Here is a 19,698-nt window from a genome sequence, read left to right as displayed (position 1 = left end):
ACATACTTCCCCAGGTCACATTATCCAAAGAAAACAGCAATCTGGTTTTGTTTATTAGTGGCTATCAAAAGTACTAGTAACATCCAGCAGAAACTCTCATCCACAAGATGTCTATTTACTTTGCTACGACAGAACCAGCCTTTAACCCATTCAGCACAACAAATATCTACTGACCCCTGTCATGTGGAGAGCAATGTGCTGGGCTTTGTGGAAGGTGGACAGTTGCTGGAGGCAAGCTTCTCAGATGAATAAGACCCAGATGTACCCTGCAGATGATATAATCTCAGAGGCAGGAATATGATAAAGTACACAGATGATTATTATACAAAGTCATATAAAATTTAAAAAGTACTAATTTTATTTGTACTATAAAGAGGTACAAAAAAAATTCTAAGAAGATCAAAGTAGGGAGAGATTATGTTAGTGGAAAGTAGTCAGGAAAAACTTCATTGAGAGTGGCAATACATTTGTTCAACATAATTTTAATAGTTGGCTGTTGGGGAAGGACAGGCAGATTATAAGAATAAAACCAAAGGCACAGAGGCAGGAAATAACTGAGTATAAATGTAGAATGATAGACCTTGACAGTTTTGAGGGTTACATCCAAAAACTTTGGGAACCCCCAATAGGCATATACCATTATATCATATAATTTGCTGCACTAAGTGCACACATAATGCTGAGTATAGAGCTACAAAGCCATCACATGATAGGAAGGACGGACCATCAGACAGGCTGACTTACCAATGAAGTGACTTGCTTCTTCATGCCTGAATCCTAGTGCATAGCATTCAAATTTAGGTCTCAGCAAAATGATGCATGACTGCCTTTCACTCAGGAATGGTCAAAACCTTAAATGTTAAGTCCATAAATATGAACAGCCTACTGCTGTTCCATTTGGCTGAAGTCTTCAGCATGAGTCAGCCTAGAGAAGAATCCTGCTTGTTTTAAGATAAAAGGAAACATTCTGTCATTTGTTTGAAATTTCTTAATATTTCTTCTATTTTGACGAGGCGTGTTTGTATGAACATATCCAGTGTTTTGTCTTCTCTCCTATTTAAACTCCTAGCCAAAGCCAAGAGAAAATTCATCTGCAGATCAAGAAGCAGAACTGGACACGCTCACCCCTTCAGCAGGCCTTCTAGGCCTCTGGGGACCATCAAAAAAGTGCCCCATAGTAGCTCCCCCATCTATCCTGGGTCTGGGAATACAGCCAAGCACAAGGCTTAGAGATAATCAGGACCCTATGGTATTGGCTGGAAAAAAACTCTAACCTTGATCACATTCCAGTTTCTCTCTCCTGATGTCTCTGGCTACCTGTAAGCTGAAGAAGAGGAAAGGAGATTGCAGGAAGAACCTCAGTTAAGATTGCATGCCTGCATGCGCATGTGCGGGTGCACACACGCACAACAAACACACGAACCAAAAATAAACGAACGAACAGTGGTCTCCATGCTTGACTTGCTGCCAGGAATAGTAGGCACTGAAAGAACAAGAAGCAGTTACCAAGAAGAACCTGCATCCACAAAGCAAAGCTCTGATGAGTAGCTGACAAACGGAAGCCTAAATAGGTTTTCAGAAGCTTCGACTGAGGGCTTCAGTCAGCAGGAGCATCAATCACGACACTGAGGATTTGAGAAGAAAGAAACACCAATTAAACTCATGGCCACTATCCTGAGATACCAATATTACAAATCTGATCTTGACCAAAATACCTCTAAAACCAAAAGAAAATGTCCTGCTTACTAGAAAAATATTTTCTCTGCCCTCTTGAGGCTGTAACACATTGAATGGATACTACAAAAAGAGGTAAAACCATGCTTAAGCAGACTCTTTAAATAATGAATTAAAGAGGAAGACAATATTGCTTGTCAGTAATCCCTGAACTTCATCTCTAAAGGCCTTAAAAGATGATGAAAATTGACAAATTATTAGGCGGCTGTTAAATGTGGTTATTAGGAAAACTACATAGAAACATGGGTAAATAATCCTTAAATAATGCTGAGTGAAAAATTAAAAATATAAAACATTTGGAATTATACTAATAGCCTAGATTTATTAAGAATTTATAATTGAACCCCCCCCCCCCCCCACACACACACATATGGGTGTGGATTAGAATGGAAATGGTTGTATCAAGATACAAGATTTAGAGTAATCTTTTTTATTTTCTGGAAAATTTTCTTTGCTATTATCACAGCAATTTATCAAATAAAATAAATATGATCAACGAATTAATTCCAGTGGAAAAACAAACTGATGAATGCCCAAATTACTGCTATGGATTTTCACATGCTCTGTTGTGTGTCCAAATTTATAATGGAAAAGCATTGACACGAAAGTTAACTTCTATGGAAAACAACAACAAAGAAATCACTTTGTAAGCTTAAAAAAATAAAAGAAAAGAAGGGGTTTGGGTTTGAAAGCTTGAAAAGAAAATTTAATTTACAGCAGGATTCATTTCACACACAGTGGCATGAAGGGACCATGAGGACCCTGCAGCTATTCTGGTGAGTCCCGTGCAAGGCCCACGGTGCGGGAGCTTTGCAGTGGGGAGGTCTGTATTCAGACTCAGTTCTCCCACTTACTAGCTGTAGGGTTTGTTTTTTTTTTTTTTTTAGGAAGACCAGCCCTGAGCTAGCTGCTGCCAATCCTCCTCTTTTTGCTGAGGAAGACTGGCCCTGAGCTAACATCCATGTCCATCTTCCTCTACTTTATATATGGGACGCCTACCACAGCATGGCTTTTGCCAAGTGATGCCATGTTGGCACCCGGGATCTGAACCGGAGAACCCCGAGCCAGCGAGAAGCAGAACATGTGAACTTAACCGCTGCGCCACCAGGCCGGCCCCTAGCTGTAGGTTCTTGGTCAAGTTATTTAAGTTCTCTAAGCCTCAGCTTCCTCCTTTGTAAAATGGAGATGTAGATAACCCACCTCATAAGATGGTGGTAAGGCTTAAACAATATAAGGCCTTTAAAGCAAGCCCCTAACACCTTGAGTGGTAGGCAGTTCAGGTTCAGTAAATGCTAGTTCCCTTCTCTCTCCATTCCCTTTTCAGAAATCCATCATATAAAAGTGGACCTAGCTGTGAAGGAGTCAATCATCAGGTTGTTAATAATACAATTTGCCACTTATTGACTGCCTACTAGGAGAGTCAGTGTCTGGCATATGGTAGACTCCCAGTAAAGATATGTTTAATGGAGGGATGAATGGCTGGCTAGCTAGCTTAATCTCTGTCTTCATATCCCTAGAGGAAGAGACATTGGATTTGTTCTATATATTTCTAAAGAATACAACCAGGACCAGGAAGTACAGTGGTAATCCCTCTGTACTTTTTGAGCAGAGAAAGTGAGTTCAGCCAAGCAAAGACCAGGCTATTGGAGGAGCACTTCGTAAGAACAGAAGTGAAAGGGGGCTTCTCTGAGCAAGACACACTCTCCAGGTCTTCGGACTCTGCTGGAAAGAGTCACCCTCTTCATCTCTGGATCTGAGAAGACAGCACTCTGCCAGAGGTATGTTGCTCACTTTCCTCCTTCCCTGATGCTCTGAGGGTGGACAATGCTTAGGCCAGAAGGGAGGCGCTGATACATCCTAGAGTAATCAATCTTGTGTGGAGGACCTGACTCAGTCATAACAGGCCTCTCATGTGCCCAGGTCTGGATGCAGCGCATGGGCTGTTTCCACTTAATTTCCTTGTGGAGTAGGTGGAAGCTACAAGGAGTCAGAGTTTCACATTAAATCAAGTACAACATTCTAATGAAGCTGTCCAAACATGGAAGAGGCTGCCTCAGAAACAGTAGGTTCCCCATCACCAGCCCCTGGGGTGGGAGGAATGTTGCTATGGTCGTTGTTATGCTGGAGAGGAAATTCTTGTTTTGGATCGATGATTAAGAAAAACTCCTTCCAGCCTGAGATTTTTATTTTATTTGAGACACTCATGCTCTCAAAACTAGGCTTTCTAAGATACTCTGTGCTCATAGATTGGAAGAATTAATATGTTAAAATGTCCATATTACCCAAAACAATCTACAGATTCAATGCAATCTCTATAAAAATTCCAATGGTATTTTTCATAGAATTAGAGCAAACAATTCTAAAATTTGTATAGAACCAAAAAATACCCTGAATAGCCAAAGCAATCTTGAGAAAGAACAAATCTGGAGGCATCATGCTCCCTGATTTCAACCAAATTATAAAAGTATAGTAATCAAAACAGTGTGGTATTGGCATAAAAACAGACACAAATATCGATAGAACAGAATAGAGCACCCAGAAATAAACCGACACATATGTGGCCAATTAATTTATGACAAAGGAGCCAAGAATATACAATGGAGAATGGACAGTCTCCTTAATACATGGTGTTTGAAAAACTGGACAGCCACACGCAAAAGAATGAAACCAGACCACCATCTTACACTATACACAAAAATCAACTCAACATGTATTAAAGACTTGAATGTAAAACCTGAAACATGAAACTCCTAGAAGAAAACACAGGGAGTAAGGTCCTTGACATCAGTCTTGGTTATAATCTTTTGGATACGACTCCAAAAGCAAAGACAACAAAAGCAAAAATAAATGTGGGACTGCATCATACTAAAAAGTTTCTCACAGCCAAGAAAACCATCAACAAAATGAAAAGGCAACCTACTGAATGGGAGAAGATACTTGCAAATCATATCTCCAATAAGGGGTTAATATCCTAAATTTAGAGAGAACACACACAACTCAATAACAACAAAAAAACAATCTGAGTAAAAAATTGGCGGAAGATCTGAAAAGACGTTTGTCCAAAGAAGAGATACAGATGGCAACAGGCACATGAAAAGATGCTCAATACCATTAATCATCAGGGAAATACAAGTCAAAACCACAATGAGATATCACCTCACACCTCTCAGAATGGCTATTATCAAAAAGACAGTAAATAACAAATGCTGGCAAGGAAGTGGAGAAAAGGGAAGACTTGTGCACTATTGGTGGAACTGTAAATTGGTGCAGCCACTATGGAAAACAGTATGGAGGTTCCTCAAAAAATTAAAACTAGAACTACCATATGATCCAGAAATTCCACTTCTGGGTATTTATCTGAAGAAAATGAAACTAATTTGAAAAGATACATACACCCCTATATTCATTGCAGCGTTATTTACAACAGCCAAGATATGGAAAAGAGCTAAGTCAATGGATGAATGGATAAAGAAGATGTGGTATATACATACAACGGAATACTACTCGGCCACAAAAAAGGATGAAATCTTGCCATTTGTGACAACATGGATGGATCTAAGGATATTATACTAGGTGAAATGAGTCAGAGAGAGAAAGACAAATAACATATGATTTCACTTATATGTGGAATCTAAAAAACAAAATAAACAAATGAAACAAAACAAATCTCATAGATACAGAGAACAGATGTGTGGTTGCCAGAGGGGAATGGGTTGGGGAGGCTCAGAGAAATGGGTGAAGGATATCAAGAGGTACATAAATAAATAAGTCATGGGGATGTAATGTCAATAATACTGTATTGCGAAGTTGAAAGACGTTAAGAAAGTAAATCTCAAAAGTTCCCAAAACAAGAAAAAAATTTTTTTGTAACTTTGTATAGTAAAAGATGGTAACTATACTTATTGTAGTGATCATTTTGCAATGTATACAAATGTTGAATCATTATGTTGTACACCTGAAACTAATATAATGTATGTCAATTATACTTCAATTAAAAAAACAAAGCAAAAAACAAAACTAGGCTTTCTACTGACATCTGGGGGCTTACTTGTAGAAAAGAATATTACTACAAATTTAACCCTGAGCTTCTTTCTACCTCACTTGAGCCTATAGGTGTTCCCTTTCTCCCAGATTTTCCCAGGGGAGGAGTGTCACAAAAGATTGTTCCGATCTTGCAATATCACCATATCTTGACATGGCTACAGGACCAGGATAGATTCACACAGTTAGAGGAAGATGCACTCCTTTCCAGCCTCATGGAGAAGGAAAGAGGTCCTATACATGACAAAATAAATTACCATCAGAGGTAGACCCTGACCAAACAGCTGATGTGGGTGATTAGTGCCATGAAAACTGAGTTGATAAAAAGATACCTGTGGTCTGCGGTGGAGGGGTTTTTAGGGAAAGAGTGAAACCAGAGCTGGTTCTTGATGGAGAAGTAACCCAGGAAGCAGAAGGTGGAGTGGGAATGGACAGCACTGAAGGCAGCAAAAGACCCTGGACTTGGGAGTCAACAGATCTATGTCAGATTCTCACTTCTCCTCACTAGCTGTGACTACAGCTCATCTCTTAGAGTCTCTGAACAGCAGCTTCCCCCCTTACACCATGGATACTGATGCTTCCCTGAAAGCTTGTTGTATAGATTAGAGTTAGCATGTGTAACACGGCTTGCTCAGTGTTTGGCACACAATAGGCACTCCAACGGCAGCTTGTATTGCTGCGGATTTGACACGGGGTGGACCTGGTGTGTTCAGGGAATAAATTGCGAGACAGTTTGACTCGGGCAGAGTGTGTGGAAGCATAGGAAGTGAGCCTAAGGCGGCGTTGTGTGCTAGAGAGAGCCCAGGACTAGGAGTCAGGAGATCTTGGTTTGAGTTCTTAATGTCATTTCAGCAGACAAGTCACTTCCACTTTCTTTGAGCCTCTCTATTCTATCTGTACAGTGAGGACGTTGATCTAGAGAAGTAGTTCTCTATCCTGGCTGCCTATTGGAATCAGCGAGAGTGCTTTAAAAAATTCTAATGACCATGCTGCACCCCAGGCCAACTAAATCAGAACTTCTGGGGCTGGGACTCCAGACAGCAGACATTTTTTTTTAAAAAGGCTTTATTGGGGAGCCAGCCTGGTGGCATAGTGGTTAAGTATGCACACTCCATTTCAGTGGCCCAGGGTTCATGGGCTTGGATCCCAGGCGCAGACCTACACAACACTCATCAAGCCATGCTGTGCTAACATCCCACAAACAAAATACAGGAAGACTGGCACAGATGTTGGCTCAGTGACAATCTTCCTCAAGCAAAAAGAGGAAGATTGGCAACAGATGTTACCTAAGGGCCAATCTTCCTCACACACACACACAAATGGCTTTATTGAAATATAATTGATAAACAAAAAAAGGGGCACATGTTTAATGTATAAAATTTGATGAGTTTGGACATATGCATACACTCATGATATTATCACCACAATTAAGGTAATAAACATATCCATCACCTCCAAAAGTTTCCTTGTGCCCCATTTTTTGTCTATGTGGTAAGAACACTTAACATGAGATCTACCCTCTTAACACTTTTAAATGCCCAATACTGTGCTGTTAACTACAGGCACTATGTTGTACAACACGTCTCCAGGATTTACTCATCTGGCACAACTGAAACTTTATACCCATTGAACAACAACTCCCCATTTCCCCTGCTCCCCAGCCACTGGCAGCCACTATTCTATTCTCTGCTTCTATGAGTTTAACTATTTCAGATTCCTCATACAAGGGGTATTACACAGTGTTTGTCCTTCTGAGACTGGCTTATTTCACTTAGAATAATCTCCTCCAGGTTCATCCATGTTGTCACAAATGGTAGGATTTCCTCCTTTTTTTAAGGCTGAATAATATTCCATTGTGAGTATATACCACATTTCCTTTATCCATTCGTCTGTTGATGGACATTTGGGTTGTTTCCATATCTTGGCTATTGTGACTAATGCTGCAATGAACATGCAAGTGCATATATCTCTTTGAGATCTTGATTTCAATTCTTTTGGATATATACCTAGAAGTGGAATTGCTGGATCATACGGTAGTTCTAGTTTTAACTTTTTGAGGAACCTCCATACTTTTTCCCATAGTGGCTGAATCATTTTACATTCCCACCACCAGTGTACAAGTATTCCAATGTCTCCACAACCTCACCAACTCTTATCTTTTGTTTGTTTTGATAACAGCCATCCTAACAGATGTGAGGTGATATCTCTTTGTGGTTTTGATTTGCATTTCCCTGATGATTAGTGAAGATGAGCACTTTTTCTTATACCTGTTGGCCATATGCATGTCTTCTTTGGAGAAATGTCTTTTCAAATATTGCCCAGTCTTTAATTGGGTTATTTGGGTTTTTCACTATCAAGTTGTAGGAGCTTTGTGTATATTTTGCATATTAACCCCTTATCAGATAAATGGTTTGCAAATATTTTCTCCCCTTCCATAGACTGCCTTTTCATTCTTTTGATTGTTTCCTTTGCTGTGCAGAAGCTTTTAAATTTGATATAGTCCCACTTGTCTATTTTTGCTTTTGTTGCCTATGCTTTTGGAGTCATATCCAAGAAATCATTGCCAAGACCAATGTCAAGAAGGTTTTCCCCTATGTTTTCTTCTAGGAGTTTTACAGTTTTAGGGCTTGTGTTTAAGTCTTTAATCCATTTTGAGTTGATCGTTGTGTATGGTGTAAGATAAGGGTCCAATTTCATTCTTTCGCATGTGAATATCCAGTTTTCCCAATACCATTTGTTGAAGAGACTGTCCTTTCTGCATTGTATATTCTTGGCATTCTTGCCAAAGATAAGTTGACCATATATGCATGGGTTTACTTCCAGGCTCTCTAATCTGTTTCATTGATCTACCTGTCTATCTTTATGCCAGTACCATACTGTTCTAATTACTGTAGCTTTGTAATACATTTTCAAGTCAGGAAATGTGATGCCTCCAGCTTACAGAAAGCAGATTTTTTAAAGCTCCCCAGGTGATTCCAAAGTGCATGAAGGTTGAGAACCATTACACTAGATAATTTCTAAGGTGTTTATAGTTCTAACATTAAGAAGATAAAGAGAAAACAACAATAAATAATTATTGGGGCTGGGCCCATGGCCTAGGGGTTAAATTTGGTGCACTCTGCTTCAGCGGCCCAGGTTTGGTTCCTAGGTATGGACCTACACCACTCGTCAGTGCCCATGCTGTGACGGTGACCCACATAAAAGTAGAGGAAGATTGGCACAGATGTTAGGTCACGGAGAATCTTCCTCAGGAAAATAAATATGTATATGTCAGATAATGGCTACTATTTATTGAGTGGTAAGTGTCAGGCACTTCACCAAAGAGCTCCTAATGTGATATTTAATAATCACATTATTAATCACATTAATAATCAATAAATCTAAGGGGAAGGAATTTTACAGATGAAGAATTAAGTTTAGAAAGATATTCATTTGCAGAACACCATGTGGCTAAGTGTCAGAGCTAGTATTTTAATGCAGATCTCTCTGATGTCCCAAATGGAAACTTGACCATTACATTCTACCATTTTGCATAACTCCTATAAAGCATTGAAAATGGTTTCTTTTATCTTGCTTACCTGGAGGCAACATGTCAAGATCCCAATGCCTATGAATGGATGTATTTCTGTGAACTTAGGGACTTTTACTCTATTTCTTGACAAGTATCTCTGGTTTAAGATGGGTCAATTTCTAAATATGGACTATAACTGATAAATTACTTTTTATTCAATATTTTTATGCTGAAACAGCTGCCACGGAGCATGAGCGGCCCCCAAACAATGAGTAAGATGCTGCCATCTTGTGGCATGTTTTGTAAGGCCAAGTGTGTAATCCTCCAGTGAGGAAAGACCAGTAGACAATTCTAACCATGCCTGCCACTTTGCCATCATTCTGTTGTTTTCCTACCTGTAACATCATTTTGTTTCTCCAAATATAATATTAGAAATGAATCAATACAGAAACATAAGAAAATAGGTAAGAACAGAAGACAGAATAATAATGTTGCCCTCTCCTACTATTTATTAGTGTATCACTTTTGTCAAGTTACTTAATGTTTCTGGGCCTGAAATTTTCTTATCTGTAAAGTGGGGACAATAACACTCATCTGATAGTATTGCTTTAAAACCAAATCAAAATGTATATTTAAAAATTTGCCTGGCAAATTGCAGGCAGTTGACAAATACCAGGTCCTCACTCCCTTTCCCTCTTTCTCAATCCTTCGCCCTTTCCTCTAGTTCCAAGCTCTTTCCACTTAAGATATCCTAGGCTTCTGCTTTTTACTCACTTTCTTAAGTATTTCCCCCATGGTTCTTTCAGTTTCCTGGCTCCACCCTATCCGCACTCCCCCCTCATACACATAGGGGTGCCCATGTTTACATATATGGACCCTTACCTTGGTAAGGTAGGGCTTGGTAAGCTTGTCTACATCATCCTAATGTGGCTGGCTCTCCCTCCACTCCCGCATTTGTGCTGTCGTGGGTACTGCAAGGCAAAACACCTCGCACTGGGTTTCACTGAGCAGTTTCTCCATTACTAACAGCACTCTATGATCCTGTCAGAGCCAGGTACCCTCAGATTCTGCTTATCCCTTATCCCTGATCCTCTCACCCTGACCTTGGGAGATCTGACATGCATGCCTCAACTTCCCCCTGACTTCTTTTCCACCACTCTCTCACCTCACTCTGCTCCGCCCTCTGGCCTCCTCCCCTTTGCTGCTCCCTTTGCCTGAAAGGTTCTCCCAGATATCCACATGGTTTGCTCCCTAATTTCTACAAATTTCTGCTCAAATATCACCGTAGTAGACAAGGCTTCCTTGACACTCTACTGTACAAAACAGCACACACACAAAACCCCAGTAACTTTCCATCCCCTTTACCCTGCTTAGTCTTAGTTTATGGCACCTCTTACCACCCATCACACTGGTTCTGCACTGGAACAGGAGGGAGTGAGCTGGCAGCTTCAAGTGTTCTTCTGCGGGAGGGCAAAGTTCACTTGGTGAGGCATTCGGTCCTCCCTAGTGGATTATTCCTGGAAATAGTCATTGCTATGTGTGTTAGCTGGTAATAACACACGTAAGACAAAGCTATAGAAACTTATTTTTTCATTCTTGCTGCTGCTACTCCTCGGCACTTCGTCTATCTTCCCCTCCATTTATCGTGAAATGTCTGTTTCTTCTGGTTTCATCTGGCTTTGGTGTTTATTAATTAGGGTAGCTAATTCTAAACACAGAGTTCATGGAAGGGCTTCAGAGGATCCTTGAATAACTTGAAATTATTGGCAAGATTTTGGGGGTATGTTTGTTTTCTGCAGCTACAGTCCATGACATTGATCAAGTTCAAGGAGTCTATGACTTCCCCCAGCAAAATATTAAAAAGCATAGTTTTAGGGAAGACAGCACAATAGTCCCCTATCTTAATATACAAAATACTTAATCATTGTTTAATATTAGCCTGTCTTTCTCAATAGCCTAAGCACCTAGAGTAAAGGGATAGTATTTATTCATCACATGATGGCTAGCACCTAACTGATTCTCAATAAATATTTGTTGAATGAATGAAGACTCCACCGTGATAAGAGCCTATTAATTAGTCATTCTGTCCGTAATCTTTCTCAGACAAGCCTTGTTCTGGGGTTAGGCTGTGTTTTGATAGATCCAGTTAGATTCTGTTCACCATTTGGAAATAAAGAATTAAAATCACAAATCTCACTTTTAACACAGAAGAGCCAGTCATACTGCACACTGTAAGAGAAGTTGAGTAAAAATGAAACAGCTAGTTGCGCATCAGAAAGGGAGCAGTGAATGGGAAGTTAGGGGGAGCGGAATTCAGAAAGAGGTAGCTCCCATAACTAGAATTCAAAGAGTTGATAATCCTGGCAAGAATCAGGTTTGTCCAGTTAAATTCAAAACTAGAAATGTAAGCACAGGTTCAAACCACCAGTCCCATCATTAGAGAGAAAAGGAAGTTGAAAAACCAGTTGGCTGAGGTTTGTATTTCTAATAGATTAGGTATAAAGAAAGGGATTCCTGGCATCTGTGTTCTAACTTAGTTTTACCATTATCAAAAAAAAAAAAAAGTACGCTCTTTGACTCAGGTTATTAAATTGCATTGGGTGTGTGGGTATTTTATAGATTTTTATATTTTACCTTTTATATTTAACAGATTTTAAAGAAATTTCTAGATACCTTAGAGATAAGCCCCCTCATTTTGTAGATCCCTAGTTTTTCAGGCAACAGTATCCTAAATATAGGGCTGCAACAAGAGTTACAAAACAGTAATTCTTTGGCTCTGCTTCTGTTCATTCTGCAGGAAAACCAAACTGCCTTATTTTCTCACAAATTGTTTGGTGAAGCCCCCAGTGCACCTGCACAGCAAGTGTCTTCACCGCCATTTTCTCCTAGCCCGACCTAGCTCTGGCTCTCTGAAGAGCTTTTATTGAGGCTTAAAGGGCAGATAGGCCTCTGGGAGCTGCCCAAAGCACTCTGCAGTTGCTGTGCCCACAGGTGCCTGCTCCAAGGTTACTGACGTCCTGTACTGAGGTCTTCACCATCTCTTGTCATTGCCCAAATCACCAACTCCAGGCTCTGCTGAAACATCCTTGTGTTCCAATTCTACTAAAAAAAATTAGGAGCAACTTTTATTTTGTGTGTGTGGATATTATTTTATTTTTTAATACACTTTTTATTTAAAATAGTTCTAGATTAAAGAAACAAAACAAAAAAATGGGGCAGCCCCATGGCATAGTGGTTAAGTTCAGCGCACTCTGCTTCAGCAGCAGCCCAGGCTTGTGGGTTCAGATCCTGGGAAAGCACCTACACCAATTGTCAACCATGCTGTGGCTGAGACACAATTATAAAGTGGAGGAAGATGGGCACAGATGTTAGCTCAGGGCTAATCTTCCTCAGCAAAAAAAAAAAGTCACAGATTTACAGAAAGATTGCAAATATGGTAGAGAGTTCCTATATACGCCACCCACAGTTTCCCCTATTGTTAACATCTTACATTGGTATGGAACATTGGTCATAATTAATGAACCAATATTAATATTATTATTATTAACTGAAGTCCATATTTTATTCAGACTTCCTTAATTTTTACCTAATGTCCTTTAGCTGTTCCGGGATCCCACCCAGGATATTACATTACATTTAGTCATCACATCTCCTTAGGCTTCCCTTGGCTATGACAGCTTCTCAGACTTCTCTTATTTTTTATGACCTTGACCCTTTTGAGGGGTTCAGGTATTTTGCAGAATGTCCCTCAATTGGGATTTATCTGATATTTTCTCATGATTAGACTGGGGTTATGTGTTTTGGGAAGGAAGAGCACAGAGATAAAGTGCCATTCTCATCACATGGTATCAAAGGTACATCCTATCAGCTTGACATCGCTGTTGATGTTAACCTTGGTCATCTGGCTGAGGGAGTGTCTGTCAGGTTTCTTCACTGCAATGTTACTGTTTCCTGTCCTCTCTGCCCCTTCCTTTCCATACTGTTCTCTTTGAAAACAAGTCAATACGCACAACCCACATTTAACACATGAGGAGCTATGCTCAGCCTCCTTGAAGGCAGAGCATCTATAAAAATTATTTGGAATTCTTCTGCATGAGTTATTTTTATCTTTTCTCCCATTTATTTGTCCAATCATTTATGTATATCAGTGTGGCTTCATGGATATATACTTTATTCTTTTGAGTTATATTCCAGTACTACTTTATTTTGTTGCTCAAATTGTCTAGCTTTGGCCAGCTCTTTCAGTTGGTTCCTGTGTCCCTTTGACATATCTCCATTCCTCTTTTTTAGGATTTACATTATGGCACTACAATATGCTCCAGGCTCACCTTGTATATTTCCTACCCCAGGCCTTGAATCATCCATTTCCCTAAGGAGCCCTGGTTCCTTTGATTGGAGAATGGTATTAGAAACCAAGATCTAAGCACTAGGTGTGCTCATTGCTACTGAGGGATCCTACCCTCTAGACTCTTCTGCTGACAGAGTAAGGAAATGTGTGTATACTAACCCATGTATATGCACATATCTGTAACTACTTGTGTATGTAACCATCTGGATCTATATAAGCTAAACTTAAGTTCATACTGCTATCTCCAACTCTAATTCGTTACCACATGGATCATTCTAGCCTCTTCCCCTTGATTATCTGTAAATTCCCACTCCAACAGCGAGAAACCTGGCTCCCACTATCCACCATCCATTTATTTAACTATTCAATTCCAGTGTATGTGTGTGTATATATATATTCAGTATTGTTAACTTATACCCCCATGGTAAAGTTCACCATCATGGTATATTGTGTTATCATGGTATAACTTTATCAACTAGAGGATAGTGCTGATGTACAATTCCTTTTGCATTTAGTTTTACAGAATCCACTCAATTACCAAGTTACTTAGGTCAGCACTTTTTCTCCCACCTCCTTCAGTGAGGTTGTTTCAAACATTTATAACATAGTTAGATTATTCTGTGCCACTCTTTACTCCATCTTGGGACCCTCCTATCTCCTAAATGATTTTTTTTTTTTTTTTGAAATTTACATACGAAAAGGTTCTATGGGTTTTGACAAATGCATAGTGTCATATATCCACCATTACAGTATTATACAAAATGGTTTCACCACCATAAAATATCCTCTGTGCTTAATATATTCAACCCTCTTCCCCATTGAATCCCTACTGATTTGTTTTCTGTCTCTATAATTTTGCCTTTTCCAGAATGTCCTATAAATAAAATCCCAAAGTTTGTAGCCTTTCAGAGTTGATTCTTTCACGTAGCATGTACCTTCAAGATTCATCCATGTCTTTGCTTAGCCTGATAGCTCAACCTTTTTAAAAAATATTTTAATTGTTTAATTTTCATTGTTTTAATTGTGGTAAAATACACATAACATAAAATTTACCATCTTAACCATTTTTAAGTATATGGTTCAGTGGTATTAAGTATATTCATATTGTTGTGCAACCATCGCTACCATCCATCTCCAGAACTCTCTTCATCTTGCAAAACTGAAACACTATACCCATTAAACAATAAATCCCATTTCTCCCTCCCCCAGGCCCTGGCAACCACCATTCTATTCTCTGCTTCTATGAGTTTGACTATTTTAGATACCTCATATAAGGGGAATTATATAGTGTTTGCCTTTTTGTGACTGGCTAATTTCACTTAGCATAATGTCCTCAAGTTTCATCCAAGTTGTAGCATATGTCAGAATTTCCTTCCTTTTTAAGGCTGAATAATATTCCACTGTAATGTATATACCACATTTTGTTTATCTGTTCATCCCTCAATGGACACTTGGGTTGCTTTCACCTTTTTGCTATTGTGAATATCTCATCCCTATTTCTCATTGAACAGTATTCCACCGCATGGGTGTTTCAATTTAGTTTGACTTTTGTTTTTTTAATTGCAGCCCTTTCACCTTAAGACAGAGGCATGAACCCACGGGGGCTGAACTGGAGGGAAATCTAAATGACAGAGACCATGCTCTATTCATCATTTCTTCTCCTTCCTGACAATGGCTCACTATCCTTGAACAAGGCTTGAGAACTCAGCTCTCTCTCTTTCTCTCTTAGGATGACTTCTTTCCTAAGACTCTTCAGGAGCAACATATAAATAGAGTCCTGAAGTCCTGCTCCGTCAGTCCTCCAGGGATGCTTGAATCCTAGGGGGATAGCTGGGACCCCTCCTAGATAGAGGAAATGGAAGCACAAAGCAGGAGTCACTCATTAGTGACTGTTTTGGACCAAACTGTCCCCCTGCCTTTCATATACTGAAGCCCTAACCTCCAACGTGACCGTGTTTGGAGATAGGGCCTTTAGGGAGATAATTAAGGTCAGATGAGGTAAAAAAAAAAAAAAAAAAAAAAAAGCTGGGGCCCTAATCTGATAGGACTGGTGTCCTTCTAAGAAGGGGAGGAGACACCAGAGATCTCTCTCTCTGTGAGAACACAGAGAAAAGGCCATGTGAGGACACAGTGAGAAGGCCACTGTCTACAAGACAGGAAGAGAGGTCTCACCAGAAACTAACCCTGGCACCTTGATCTCAGACTCCCAGCCTCCAGAACTATGAGAAAAGAAATGTCTGTTGTTGAAGCCCCCAGGCTGTGGTTTAGTAATGGCAGCCTGAGCAGACTGACACAGTGGCAGAACTGTGTCTAGTCCTCAAGGGTCCTGACACCAATTTCAGAGTTCCCTCCACTCAGAAACATTGCTTTTCTTTTCTTCTATTAAAGAAATACAAAAGTAGAGACACTGGCCGACCCCTCTACCCACAGGACGAGGTCACAGGACCCGAACATTTCAGTTGTTTACAGGTTATCAATAAATATTTTTGTTCAAATAAATGTAAGGTTTGATGAACTTTCCCACCACACGATGGGAAAATAGGAACTTTACAGTAAAGAAACCTGACAGATACTACCTTAATCAGGAGATCAAAGTAATTAACATCAGTAACTGAAATCATCTGGCAACTGATAGGATGCAACGAGAAAAACACCCCATCACTTCTGTGGTATTCCTGCCAAAGATGCTTAACCTGAAACTAATATCTAGGAAACAATCAGACAAACCCAAATTCAAAGAGGTTCTACAAAATAACTGACCTGTAATCCTCAAAATTGTCAAGGTTGTGAAGGAAGGACTGACAAAACTTCCAGATTGAAGGAGACTAATGAGACATGACAGCTAAATGCAATGTGTGATTCTGAACTGAATCCTTCTGCCACAGAGGACAGTGCTGGGACTATTGGCCAAACTTGAATGGGATCTGAGGAGTAGACGACAGTAACGTAACAATGTTAATTTCCTGATTTTGATGGTCTTATTATGGTTATGTAAGAGAATGTTGTTGTTTGAGGAAACAAACACTAAAATATTCAGGGTAATGAGACATAAATACCAGCAACTCACTTTCAAGTGGTTGAAGAAAAAATAGTTTGTTGTATTATACTTGCAACTTTTCCATAAGCTTGAGATTGTTTCAAAATAAAGTATATATTTTTTAATGTAATCACTCAAATCTCTTCCCTGACATCCAGGTTTTTAAAGTTTCTGCCATGATAACATCAAGCCAAAGGATGTGCCTTCAGAAGCTCTTAAACATCTCATCTCCTTCTCTCCTCACAGATGTCACTGGAATGTAATTCTAAATTTTGCTGAGGTTTTTTTCCCTTCATTTGTCTTCATCTTGTCTGAGGCCTTGGTGCAAAATTCATTATTACATAACTTTCATCTTTTAGCTCTATTTTTAAACACCAACCCTTATTGAGCACTAACCATGTGCTGGGCTGCGTACTAAGTACTTTTTAGTGTTTATCCAATACAGCATTGTCTCATTTAACCTTGATCTCACACTACTTCCCTCTTCACACTCCATCCTACAGCACCCTGACTGCCCTGGGCTGCCTCTCTGGGCCTTTGCAAATTGCAAGCCCCCTGCCTCTCTTCCCCTCCTCTTGACCTCTGAGCTCCTACTTATCCCTCAGGGTTCAGCTAGAATGACTCTTCCTCCATGCAGCCTTTCCTAAGTCTGAGTGGGAGCCCCCTCCCCATGCTCCTACAGAGTCTTCTTCTTTACTATAGTGCTTTTAACTATATTTTAATTTTCTTTTCTCTCTTCTGTTCCCTCTTGTATGTTATTCTAGAGGAAGAATTGTCTTCACTGTTGTTTCACCAAAGTTATCAGGGTACATTGCACAGAGTAGGTCCTCAAAAAACATTTGTTGAGTGAATGACTGAACATACAAGCAAGGGAGGCTGGATGACTGGGCTGTATTTAGGGTGTCACCTTAATGAATTCACTATCATCTAGGTGAACTTATTTCTCAGTTTTGCGGGTCTAAAAACACAATTAAATTAGTGTCCAGAGTTGACCTCTCTTCTACTAAAGTGCTATCACAGTAATAAAAGCTAGTAAGGGCTAACAAGGAGTCAATGAAAAGGAGCTCTCACTGACCTAAGTTAGACAATTTGAACATCAAAAATAATGATTAAGTGTATTGAAACATATCAAATATATAAAAATCCATGAGTTCATCATGGTAATAAAATAATTAGTCATAATTAAAGGCTACTGGGACACCAACTCATTATGAAAATTAACAAAGGGAAGTGATTAAATCCTGTTTTTCTGTTACAAACTGTATTTTAGAGTGACCAAATAGTTATTAATGGAAAATTCTTTACAGAATAAATTTATCTGATAAAGGCAGAGGAAAGATGATTTTAGAAAATCACCAATTCGCAACTCCTAACGAATTAATAGATCTATGCGATGATCATTAATCAATACTAAAAAGTGGAAGACTGATGGTCAATTTATAAATCCACTGACTAATCTTAGCATCACCAAAAGTAGAACAACTATACATTATGTGCCTCAAGTACACAGCAACACTTACGAGGTATTCTTGCCTTAAAAAAAAAAGAAAAGAAAAAGAAACTAAATCTAGTCAAGCATCTAAATGTAACTACCAGTTTATAAGAAATGCAGGGGACAGAGGAACAAGTTAAATGACACTGTGTAGAAGCAATCAGCCAAATTACAGAGTGTGGAACATTCTACAGAACAAATGACTTGGTTTCTCCAACAAATCTATAACATCCATTTAAAAAGGGGGGAGGGGGAGAGATTCTTATAGACTAAGAGGCACAATAATTTTAAAGGTATGGATTTTGCTTGGACTTTAAACCAAGTACAAAAAGACATTTTTTTAGTTGGAGAAATCTGAATATGGACTGGGTATTAAATAATATTCAAGAATTATCGTTAACTTGTTACATGTGATAATGACATGATGGTCAAGTTTTTCTAAATGTCTTTATCAATTAGTGGTACATACTGAAGTATTTCTGGATGAAATGAATCAGTCAGGTTTCTAGCAGAAAACAAGTAGCACAATCGAGTTAGGTAATTTAGAGAGAATTTAATAAAAGGACCCTTTCCAAAGATGTAGGAAGGCTTTAGGGAAACTATGAGGTATAATGCAGTGTTCCTGGCTTAGTAACAACAACTGTTACCACCCCTATGGCTAGGGGTGAGGAAACGAGTTATCAGAACCCAGAGACAGAGAACCCTGTGGAGAGAAGTTGTGATCTTTGGTTAAACCCTCAGAAAGGGGGCCAGAGGAATAGTACCTCAAGGTATTAAGCTCCTCCATTCCTCCAGTCTCCTGGCGGTGCTCTCCATTGGCAGAACCCACCTAGACGAGAAGGGAGTCCCTCACCTGCATTCTATAGTGGTCAGCCTCGAGGGAATCAGAGCAGGGATGAGAGGTAGAGGAAGAGCAGACTGGGAGGAGGAATCAGAAGATAGCCAGCAAAAATGACAAGATGTATAGAATTTGCTTTAAAGTACTCCGGCCTCCTCCCCACCAAAACTCTGGAGAATAAATGAAATAAAATTGGCCACCTATAGACAGTCATTGAAGAGCTGAGTAAAAACTACACAGGAATTCACTATACTATTCTCTCTACTTTTGTGTATGTTAGGAAATTTTAATAACTGAAAGTTTAAAAAAATGAATTAGTCCCTTACACAAGAACTCGAATATCACTTAACCATTTAATGTAAATTATATTCCTTCCTGGCAGTAGAAATTCCTGTAGCCTCTATTCAATGCCTATTCTTCCTGGTATTAAGAAACACGAGAAGTGAAACTAGTAAACAGCATGAAATCAGAGCAAAAGGAGAAGGATATTCTGGGATTTTTCAAACAGGCCAACTTCTGTAAAAATCTTTAATTTCTGTACAAACGTTAACATCTGTAAACATGTGATCTTAGTCATTCTACGTCGATTCAATTACTCCACCAATTTTAAAGTATTGGTGGTGCATTATAGTAATTTTATCTACCTGCAGCCTTATTCTTCCACCATATTAGAAGGTATCTTCTCTATTTTTTTTTA

General features: G+C 39.3%; 1 protein-coding gene across 1 annotated transcript in view; it reads left to right on the top strand.

The window, feature by feature from the left end:
• Positions 1-19,698, top strand: part of AQP11 (aquaporin 11) — a 71,988-nt gene that overhangs the window by 33,110 nt on the left and 19,180 nt on the right. The gene's annotated exons all lie outside the window — the stretch shown is intronic.

This window comes from Equus caballus, chromosome 7 (assembly GCF_041296265.1).
Source record: "Equus caballus isolate H_3958 breed thoroughbred chromosome 7, TB-T2T, whole genome shotgun sequence".
NCBI classification, from domain to species: domain Eukaryota; kingdom Metazoa; phylum Chordata; class Mammalia; order Perissodactyla; family Equidae; genus Equus; species Equus caballus.
This window is presented reverse-complemented; position numbering and strand designations above follow the sequence as displayed.